General features: G+C 31.9%; 1 long non-coding RNA gene across 1 annotated transcript; it reads right to left on the bottom strand.

Moving 5' to 3' along the window:
- Positions 1-318: 318 nt before the first annotated feature.
- Positions 319-2,590, bottom strand: LOC146923804 (uncharacterized). The gene is made up of 4 exons (XR_015009870.1): positions 2,273-2,590; positions 1,900-2,000; positions 1,065-1,158; positions 319-737 (listed from the first exon to the last, which is right to left on the bottom strand). It is a non-coding gene; the product is annotated as an uncharacterized LOC146923804 (long non-coding RNA).
- Positions 2,591-12,245: the final 9,655 nt, after the last annotated feature.

The following is a 12,245-nucleotide window of genomic DNA, read 5'->3' on the forward strand; positions in this document are numbered from 1 at the left end:
AATATTTGGTTATACATAATTTTCCTGTGAAAACAATATTATTTTAAGGCGAGTTATCGCTGAAATATCAAAAGTGATAAAATGTAGTGAAAACAATATCATTTTAAGGCATTTTAAGGCGATATATGTATTCGAGTTTAAACTATTTACTCATTGTTTGATGATAATAAAGTGAGGTGAATGATCTTCATTGTTTGACAGACTTTAGGAAAACTATCCAAAAATGATCTGCGTTTAACCATTTTTTAACAAAGGTGTAACCACATTTTATTTTCATGACCAAATTGTCTTTATCACTATTTCACATGATATTAAGAGTTCAAGAAACATAGAATCTATATCTTTTGATATTTCATTGATAAATTTCCCATTGATTTACAATAAATAAGGAATGTTTATAATACCTTAATATTACACATCCAAGTCAAAACATTACAAAGAAATCTGTCAATTATCAAAGAATCACTCATTCTTTCTTGAGCCACTATATCATGTTATGGTCCTTCCCATACACTTTTCATCTTTTCTTCTAGTACAACCAATCCCTCCTCTTTGTTAAACTGATAATACAAGACCTTGACTTTCATGATTCCAAGATCTTTCTTATCTTTCACCTTGGGTATATCAAGTCATGACAATTGACAACAACCTAAATTGAAGCTTCTTTTCAGTTTGTGTTGTACCTGATACAATATGGTTCTCCTCTTCACGGTTCCAACATATTCCTCAAGATATTCCTGCACGTGATATATAAAATTTGTTTTTGATATTCATCCTAAAGATAGCACATTAACACAGATTTCTAGGCTGTTAACAGTAATTCAGACTTCAGAGTAGACCCAAGACTGAAAAAACAAGATAGTCTTCTTCAACTTAATGTTAATATTCATTACAAAATGATAATCCAGACTCTTTTATATCATATACGAATACATTTTGAGTGATTCAATTTTTTAAAATCACTACTTTAATGGTAAGTTTAATATAGCTGGGGAGAGGGGTTAGGGAGACAATTTTTTATATGTTGATTGTAAATAATAAATAAAACCAAGAACGTGCTTTACTTGTGAATAGTGGGTGTCCAAGTCAACTTCAGCTCTTTGTTCAGGACTCTTTGCCTTCAAGAATCGGTAAGCAACGGAAATTTCGTCGGTCAAACTGCAAAAGGTAGAACAAGAACCTCTTATAAGGACCGGAGGAAAACTCCAAACTAGTGCAAAGGCCGATAATAGTTCATAGGAAACCATGTACATGTGTCAAACAGATCATAACTCCAACATTATATATCTAATTGCAGATACATTCCAATTAAATTTGTATTAAGCATTGGAAAAACTGCAAACAGCTGAATCTAGATATTATTTATACATTTAATCACTCAAACATCTAAATTTCAGTACTACGAAATTCTCACTCAAAAGCATAGAAAAATAAATTCTCAACTAAATTTCTCCTAAAGGTTTGGATGATCGATAATTGGACTCAATTGCCACCCTCAAGGATCACCTAAAATCAGTAGTAAGAAATTCCATTTGTTATGTATGCAACTTCACTATCCTGAACTACGTTTGTAATTAAAAAGTGTGACTAGCAAGCACCACCCGGATCGCGATTCGTGACTTTGTGGAGGGAAAGTCACCGTGACTTTCTCTTCTATATTACTCTCTCTCTCTAATCCCAACTACCACTTCTCTGTCACTTATCTCTCTCATAAAACAATGTAAAATACACTAAAGTCATCATACATTTCCCTCCACAAAGACACCCAATCCCAATTCCCAATGTAGTTAGTTAACTAGCGCTACAAAGTTGCATCACCAATGCTTCTAATCACATAACGCCGTAAAAAAAAAATTGAAACATTTCACAGATTTATACAAGGGTCACATAATATAGTACCTTTGGAAAACATTGAAAACCACCACCTGTTGCATTGAGCAAGGCCATGGAGAGAACTCTATCAGGAACCATTGCTGCAAATTTACAAGCTATCATAGATCCTGTTTCAATACAAACATAATTAAAATTTGAACACAAACAAATAAACTAACCTAACCAAATCTTATAATAAACCATTTGAATTTAAACTGAATAGAAAAGTTAAAAAAATTGGGAAATGAAAGCATGAAAACAAAATTAACAGACTGTAACAATGTTTCAATCTATACAATGTTTTCTATTAAAATACTTCAATTTTTCACCCCCACACTAGAGGAATGATAAAAGAATATGGCTTCAGATAACAAAATTAATTGACAAATTTCAAACTTACAGATGGGTTTGGAGCAAGAATCAATCTCCTTCGTTGTATTCAGATCGGAATTTGTTGGAACGATTTAGGGAGAGACGCTATCGCAGAGGGTTGAGGGAGAGATGGAGAGATCCTTCGCAGAAGGTTGAGTGAGAGATGGAGAAATCCGTCGCCTAAGAATGGGTAGAGAGATAGAGCCGTTGGAGAGAGGGTTGAGATGGAGCCGTCGGAGATAATTGGAGAGAGACCTGGTCGCGTGGAGAGAGTCGCACCTTTGGTTTTCTGTTCTTCGACCGTGAAGAGAGAGAGAGAGAGAGAGAGAGAGAGAGAGAGAGAGAGAGAGAGAGAGAGAGAGAGAGAGAGAGAGAGAGAGAGAGAGAGAGAGAGAGAGAGAGAGAGAGACAGATCTGAAATTTTTTCTTCTTTTTTTCCTTTTCAATTAACATAATCTATTTCTTATGTTTTTTCATTTTTTTTTTAATGCCATGTCATGGGTGTATGGAAAGGGTGTACCAAAAGAGTGGTACATGAATCTTTTTCCTTGCTTTACAATCATATTACAGTAATAATCATACTCAATAACACAACAGGTAACACCGTCTCTTGGGTTCAATGCGTCATAGGTGGGAAGAATTCAAGGGTTCAACAGGCAATCATCTCATATTATTTGACCATGACTCAAGATGTCACTATAATCTTCTGAGCTAGTATTTTGGTTTCATCGTTGTTAGAAGATGCCAAAGCTTGTAGTGAACAGCAGCAATAAAGTGTACCCCTCTGCTGCTTGCTGGACTGTGGAGGTGGTCGGTTTGTAATTGGAAAAATGCAGAGATATGCCTGCGGTCTATATGTGATATTATGAGAGCTCAAAATAGGAAAAAAAAAAAAAAAAAAAAGCTAAATGGAAGAAAAAGAGATTTTGAATGATCTTTGTGTCTTTGGTGAACTCTTTTTTCTTTTCTTTTTATTCTTTTGGCTGTGAGATAGCTTTTTCGTACTTCATCTCTTTTTTCTTCTAATTTTGGATTTATCACAAATTTTGTTGTTGTTACAATTTGGTACACACAAAAAAAAAATGTGACTTTCTCTCAAAAAAAAATGTGACTAAAAAATTGTACAATATGGTAGTATTTTTTATTTTTTTTTGGAAAAAAAATTAACGGTTATACTCTACGAATTTTTTTAAGCGAAAACAAAATTAGAGCACAAAACAATCGAATGGTAGATATGATATATGACATCTCAATTAATTAAAATATCGATTTTGGAATAATAGACAAATTTAAGACACCATCTAGTTTTCATATGTATGTGTGAATTCATCTAAACATGCTTATAAAACTATTATGTTTTTATGGTGTAGTATTGTCTTCAGTATGGTATAATGTTATCATAATTTTATTTTTATTTTACAATGTTATCATAATTTTATTTTTCTTTTACAATTATCATAAAATGTTTAATACGTTCTAGTTGGGTATGTAAATAATTGGTTAAACCAGTTTTCTTAGTATTTGATAAAAATTAAGGATAATAATTAACAATCGAAATGAAATATTGAATGGATAAGATCAAAAGTTTGTTGAGATATTTATGTTAAATAAAATATTGGTTTTAAAAAATAGAAAAATCAATAAAAATATTGAGAATGAATATGGAAGTGACACGTGGCATAAAAAACATTACTATATATATATATATATATATATATATATATATATATATATATACATACTATATGTGTGTGCTAGATATGAGTTGCGTGATCCAAATGTTCATCACGAAAATAAATTATTTAAATAAATTTTGTTTTTACAAAAACCTAAAAAATAAATTGTTTAGTGTTTATTATTTTAATTTAATTATAATCGATAATTTTAATTTTATTTAATTATAGAAACAAAAATATAAAATTAAATAAGAATATGAAATAAAAAGAGGTGAGGTAGAGTGTTGAATGAAAAACGAGTGAATAGGCAATTACCCCCTGAAATTGTAAGTTTCGTCAATTACCCCCTGAAATTGCACAACGTTAATCAATTTACCCCCTCCATCAAATTCTTCTGTTAGTCAACATCACGTTTTGCGAATACCCCCCCTAAAGTTTTGCATTTATGTGCAAAATACCCCCCCCCCCCCCCCCCCCCCCCGAAGTGTTGAATGATTAAGGACAACTCATTTCATATTTTTCATTTGGGCATGGTATTTCGATATATTGCAATAGATTCTCAATAAACTTCCAATCTTATATGACCTTCCAATCTTCTATGAACTTCCAATCTTATATGAACTTCTAATCTTCTCTGAACTTCCATTCCAATCTTCTACGAGCTTATAATCTTCTATGAACAATCCAATTTTATATGACCTTCCAATCTTTTGTATATGATCATTCTTTCGTAAATGATCAATCTTCTATGAACTTCTCAATCTTTCTTAGAGGATCATTCTTTCTCAGCAAATCAAACTTCTATGAACTTCCAATCTTCTAAGAACTTTCAATCTTATATGAACTTCTAATCTTCCATGAACTTCTAATCTTCTATGAACTTCCAATCTTCTATGAACTTCTCATCTTTTATTGACAATCCAATCTTTCTCAGAGGATCATTCTTTCTCAGAGGATTAATCTTCTATGAACTTCAAACCTTCTATGATCCTCCAATCGTCTAAGAATATTTCATTCTTATACTCCCTCCGGTCCTATTTACAAGAAACAATTGATTTTTTAGGTTCATTGAATGATTTATGTATTCGGTCTAGAATATAGACTAGATATATCAATTATTCAATAAATCTAAAATGTCAATTGTTTCTTCTAAATAGGACCGGAGGTAGTAACATTTTAACGTCGTCGCCATTATGTTAGATGTCACATAGACATGGCTACTTTCAGTTTGTTCGCACGTTCGAAATATGAATGATGTACTCGTAATGTGCAACCAAACTATGAGTCTCACAATGGAAATGAATTTAAATTTGCAATTTTAGTTAAATCTTTCTTTCACCTAAACTTAATTATAAAACATTAAAACTTAACCCAATTTTTAAAGCTTTCCCAGCCTAAAATTCCATGAAGATAAAAAATTGATTTTCTTTCTCAATTTTTAGTTCGTGAAGTTAAACACAAATAACCTATTATTATTAAATTCAAATATTTTTTTTAAATAGAAAATATTATTATTACAATAAAAACATTCATTCATTACTTAAAAAAAAATCATTCATGTTAATTTAACAACTTATGACCTAATATATTCGTTATAAAATGGAATATATTAGATATTCACCCCTTAGATATTCACCAATTTTTCTCCAAGTTTGGCAAACTGGTTTTCTACGATCTTAATTAAATTTATTTATTATTTATTAATTTTAATGGGTTTTGGAGAAAAATATATCATAGCCATTGGATTCATTTTATGCAACGTGTCATTTAATTAGAAAGAGAAATGATTATCCCCACAGACAAGCCCTCTATTTATGTCTCTTTCCAAACACAAACCTTCTTCTTCTTCTTCATTAACAACTTTCTTTCCCAAACACAACCTTGTCTGAAAAACAATTTTCTTTGTGAAAATCAAAATGTCTGGCGACATTCCGATGATGTTCCCATTATACAATCGTGAAATTGGGAAGAAGCTTTCATTTTGTCCTCCTTCTTCACTATCCTTCCCTTTAAAAAAGAAATTTGATCTCAACTTAAAAGTCACAAACTAAACTTGTCCTCTTTTTGTGCTAAGAGGTTCTCCTCCTCCTCCTCCTCTTGGAATGCCACAACCACCTCCACCTCCTCCTCGTCGTGCTCCTCCTCCTCCGACTCCTCCTCATCCTTCTTCACTATCTAACCTTTTCAAAAAAATATTCGATTCTCTTTCTGAGCTAAAAGGTTCTCCTCCGCCTTCTTCAGTATCCTACCCTTTAAAAAAAGATTTCGATCTCAACTTAAAAGTCACAAACCAAACTCGTCCTCCGACTCCTCTTGACCCACTTCTGGTAATAATTTGTGAAGTTTTACCAATATTTACCATATGAGTAATATGGTACTTTTTTGGCGGTTGACGTTAAGGGGTTGTTTCATCTTCCTGGTGAATTACTCGAGAGTTATGTTAGATTTTAGTCTCTAGGTTTTATCCATTATGAAATGAAGTTATTTTATTTTATGGTCGTTCATTTGTTGTTGTTTATATGTTGTCGTTTATATGTGGTTTATATGTTGTCGTTTATATGTTGTTCTTTATATGCTTGTTGTTTATTTGTTGTTGTTTATATGTTGTCGTTTATTTGTTGTTATTTATATGTTGTTTATGGTCGTTTATATGTTGTTCTTGTTTATATGTTGTTGTTTATGAAATGAAGTTATTTTATTTTATGGTCGTTTATATTTTCTTGAAGTTATTTTATTGGGCCCTGTTAACCAATGCTCCCGGGGCACTAGTTAAGAAAACCATAAAGAGAAAGTTTTAAATTAAAAAATACACTTTATTGACTTTTAAGGGATTGACAACATAATTTCCCTTAAAAATCTCTTTCAAATTTTTATCCACATTGTGTGTGCACTGCGTGCTGATTATTATGCAATATAGTGAAAAAGAAACACTATTTACGATAAAAACGTCTCTTTCAATTTTTCAAACAAACTAAATTTGACCCATCTATATTGATTTCTACGTCAATATACCAAGACCATTTTCCATTATGGTTACTTTGTGTTACAAAATTGCACTCCCTCCAGTCTCAAAACAACTGAGTTTTTATTTTTATTTTTTTTATTTCACACATATTAAAAAAAGTGTATAAGTGATAGAGAAAGAAAAATAGTTTTAAGTGTTTTTGTCACTTATTAGTGCATTTCATCACTATCATAAATGTAAAAATATATTGAACTGAGAGTGATAGTATTAGTTAGAGTTATAATTGAAAAGAAGTAATTAATATTATATTAAAAAAATAAAATGAATCACTTATTGAAAAAAATGAGTTAAAATACTCATTTTACTTTATATGAGAAAAAAATAGGATATAAGAAGTATAAACATTTTTTTTTTCCATGTGACAGTTTCATGCATCATGAATGAAAATTTTTCTAGCCAAACATTATCAATATCAACAAGAATATTATAAGAATTGTGTGAAGGAGTGTAATAAAAATAAAGCATGTTTGGCGCGTGGTGATACATATACAATTTCTAATGGCTGATGTCATAGACGAAACATGTCTCCCATATATTAAATAAAAGTGCACTTTTTTCTCTGATGATTATTTTTGTTTTTTAAGGACTTTCTCTGATTTTTTTTGAAGGATTTTCTCTGATGATTATGTTTTGGGCTTTTTCAGAAGTTCACTGAAGTTGTTGGCAGATTTAAAAAGAGCTTAAATTTGATTGATGAATGAAATAATTCTTAACTATAATTTGCTTATCATCCCATCGAACTGACAAATATTTTTTTTAGAGGAAATCACAAGTATCTTAAATATAATGTTGTGGCCACAAGTAATTTAAGAGATTGAAAAATAAAAAAATATTAATATGTTAAATCGGAAATTGAATTTGTGAATAGATTATGAATTGAGAAATTATATGCTAATACCTCCCGCCGTTAAATATTGGTCTTGCCATAGATGCATGTTGATGTAGTACTTGCTTAAAATGTATGAGATTTGGGGAAAGGTTTTGGTCTTATGCACAATGGAGAGGAAGGGGAAATTATAGCAGAATTTATTATGTGAATTTTAAGTATGCAGGAAGTGTTTAGACTTGATAAACAGAACATTGTTCTTTTTATTTTGTATATTAAGAGTAGGCATGGCAACAAAACCCATACCCGCGGTTACCCACCCGAACCAAACCCAATTTGACGGGTTTTCCCCGTTTTGACTGGGTTTGGGTATGGGTATGGGTTTTCCCCGATTTCAAAACACCGGTATGGAACGGGTAACGGGTATATAGGTACCCACCCCAAACCCATACCCAAACCCGTTCCAAATGTAAAAAATTACTTTATGATGATATGTCATGTTATTTTGTTGGATAATTATCATTTTAATAAAAACTACCATTGATATTTAAAGGATCAACTAAATCAATCCGTCTAACAAATGTTAAAGTGAACGTATTGTTGGATAATGTATTACAACGATGCTCTTGGGGATGAAAAAAAACTTCTACTTTTTATTAAAAAAAATTATTCAATGCGGGGACGGGGATGGGGCGGGGATACCCGAACCCGTCGAGGACGGGGATGGGATTCAATTTCATTTCCCCGTTGGGTATGGGTAGGGTAACGGGTAAGTATATTCAAATCGGGTATGGGGACGGGGAAGGTAAACCCGTCCCCACCCCGCCCCATTGTCATGCCTAATTAAGAGTGTACTATAATATATTGTGGTGCTGCCACTTCATCAAGTGTAAATTAGAGATGAAATCTGATCAACAGAGTCGTGATTTAGTTTAGAAGAGAATTTGTTGTGATGCTTATGTTTTAATCTAAATGGTTGTTAGTAATGAGATTAGACAATGGAAATTTCATGTTATGTTTTTAATATGTTATCATAATATGTTGTTTTGGTTTTAATATGTAATACCAATGGATTGGAAAATATAGGCTTGAATTGTTAAAAGTGTTGAGTACTAGAATAAACACATAAATTTGATTCTCATGTGTAGGATCATCATACTACGTAAGTTTGAATTAGGAAGTAATCGAATATTAGATAATTAGCGATCGAAATGTAAGTACCAATGGGTTGGTATGATTTACATTTTTTGTGATTTTTCGTGATTAATGTTGTTTTTAGTAATAGGGTTATGATGAGAATGTTCAATTTTATTTTTTATGATTTATGTTGTTTTAGGAGAAGGGTTGGGATGAAACTGAAAATGTCAAATTTTTTCATGCTTTCTCTGTTGTTTTCATAAATGGTGGTTTGAGAAACTTATTTCATTAATTGATGTTCTTTAGCTTAATAAAATGTTCAAGTATGAAACATAAAGGTTAATAAAACGTTCAATAATGAAGGGTAGTATCAACATAAAAACTATTAGGAAAGATTTAGAGGTTAATGATTTGGACCGAAATATGGTTAATGATAGAACAACATCATTTCGTTAATTCAATTTGAAGTTATTACGTAATAGTGGCCTCAAGTAAACCTATAAACCTTTTTACAAGTACAACCATTACTCAATTTTACAAGAACAACAATCATCAGTTTAACAAGCCTAATTTCAGAACAATTTCAATTGAAAATACAGAGATTCTTTTGCGTTGTCGTTGAACCGGAAAAAATCTAGATAGTTCCATCATGTTGCACTATAAAATTTCAGTCAAAGTACTCTTCTAGTGCTAGTTCCATCATGTTCTAATTAAGCATTGGCTAAATCATATAATTTGACAGTATGATGTGAGTTTGCTCAACCTGTACTTTATTGATTGCTAGGTGAGTATCACAGGGTGTTGGAGCTGCTAGAGTAGATTGAGTTTGACCATGTCCTCATATGTTTTATTGCTGGATATTTGGTTGTTTTATTGTTTCCAGTTTAGAAGTATACTCTACTTTATCATTGAGTTTCCTTTTCCATATGAAATTCAAATTTATATTCAATTACATTGACTCAGTTTGGATTGCACTAAAATTTCGATGGTGTCACATTTAGTGCAGATACTGGTGTGAGTTTGTTGTAATTTTTACACCTACGTACTATCAGATCAACATTGTGTTGTTAAGGTCATGCTCAGTTTTGAATATAGAGTGAAATTCATGTACAAACTGATGCAATGGTGTCTCATAGAATGTACTTTTGGACACTAGGTCCACATACCTTACTACCTCTTTAACCAAATCACATAAGGTGTTTTTTCTTCACTTCTACAAATCTTCTGTTTTGTATAACAGAGCTTACAATAATTTACTTACGCTAATGTGGATTATGTTGTCGCATATTAAATTGAAGTGTCAGCAAATCCTTATTCCAACCACCGTAATCTTCCATAAACAACTTTGGAGTTAACATCTTAGAACGGGAATGGTTTTCCTCCCGATTGACCATCGAGTACAAAACTCGCTCGTCTGCTGTGAAATCTTTTATTTGAATGTTTTCTTTTTAGTTTTCCAATTATCATCATCGCTTTTTGTCTTTCTACTAACGGGAGTTGAGCTTTAAAACTTGGTTTGGATAGATTTAGAATACTCAATTGTCATTTAGCCATTTCAACCTTACTAATAATTTTTGAGGTCAACCCCGTCCCATTTTTGAGGTCATTTAGCCAGTCTACTGTAAGTGGTCATAGACGTGTATCTGTAAGGCTTCCATGTGTAGATATTTGATTCACATATTAATTTGTGAAGAAAAAAAAATTATAATACAAATTTGTGGTAGAAATTTTATATAAATAAGAGATTATGATAGTTTTGTAGTTATTTAATTGCAGCTCATTTGCATAGTAACGTCCATATCAAGTAGCAGTGAAGAGACACATAATGCATTGAAGTCTACTAATCGGGCAAGGCACGACACATAATGCATTGAAGTTTGCTAACCGGGCAAGGCACGTTGAAATTCAAGCAGCACAAAACAAGGCAAGTTAAAACTACTTTTGATTCAATCAGAATTTTGTTCCTGCAAGATAACAAAGAGTACAATTGGCACTAAGTACAAAGTACATGATTCAACTCTCAATCTCCTTTGAAGTCCTAATGTTGTGATTAATTCCAAATACATGCTCTGCAATAGCTAAGGAAGTTGCTCTTTGCAGGAACTAAGTGGGAGTAAATTGCAACCTGACTCAAATGCTATACCACTAGTTTTCCATGAGGTACATACATCTTAATTTTAGAAGATGTATTATTATATATTGCACCACTGTGAATTTATTGACTGCAGATTTTGCAATGTTTTATTTACAGGGTTATGGGCATTACATAAAGGAGCAAATGTTAAATGAGCCTATTGAGGAGATAATGAGGAAATGACTTGAAGAACATTCAACAGAGGCAAGTCAGATACTTGAAAATCACTTGGAGGCTTGCCTTATGTAAAGTTTTTTTATCGCTTGTTTTGAATCTCTTTATTTCTCTCTTCATTTAGTCAATGATTTCTAGGTTTGACAGTGATGCAGGGTCAAAACAGAAGTCATTATGAATTCAGGGCGGTTCCGCAATTGTTGCTTAACAAGTTTGATTGGGAAATCAATCCTTATGAGCTCGACTTCTCAAGTTCTGCGTGTATTGGAAGTTATTGCCTCGTGCATTTTATTCATTTCATTCGTACTATGTGTCTTATACTCGAGAGCATATGAGATATTTATTTATTTCAAAACTTGTTGTGTGTTTTAGTTGTTCTGCCACTGTTTATTAGCGTAGACATGGATTATTCTGTGAGATTTATTATATTGTGCATATGGACTTAAGAGTGTGAGTCTTCCTGTTTTGACATTGAATATCAAGCCCTATGAGACCCATTTTTGTTCGTGGATACATTCAATCAAATGAGTATTTCAATGTTGGAATATAAAGCTGCTACTGGGGCTTTCATCCGTGACATGTTGTTGACTTGCTGTTTGAGTTGCTACTTTTGTTTATCGCCTTAATTTTCGTGCTAGAATTTTTAAAATTTAATTGAATTTTGCAATTATGGTAATTATATAGGGAAAGTTGATAATCATTTGATTGAAGAAATGATTAGAGCGAGCCACTACTCGATTTATTATGCCAAAGGAATATTTTTAATGTAATCTGCAATTAGATGATTGGAAACCACATGCTTATATTAATCCACGTGGAAAACTAATTATTAGTAACTTTGTTTCTCAATGACAGGTATGAAGATTTAAGAAACTTGATATGATAGAATAAAACTTGTACCATTGAGTGTTCTACTACTCTCGCTAGATCTACATATGCTTATTGCGATTGCCTGATTGGTCCTCCAATCCAACAGTTTCTTTATGTGCCTTGCAGGATCTAATAAATGTTGATTATAAAACTTTAAGT

The sequence above is a fragment of the Medicago sativa genome, chromosome 5 (assembly GCF_051527215.1).
Source record: "Medicago sativa cultivar Bolivia chromosome 5, Bolivia_mono, whole genome shotgun sequence".
Lineage (NCBI taxonomy): Eukaryota > Viridiplantae > Streptophyta > Magnoliopsida > Fabales > Fabaceae > Medicago > Medicago sativa.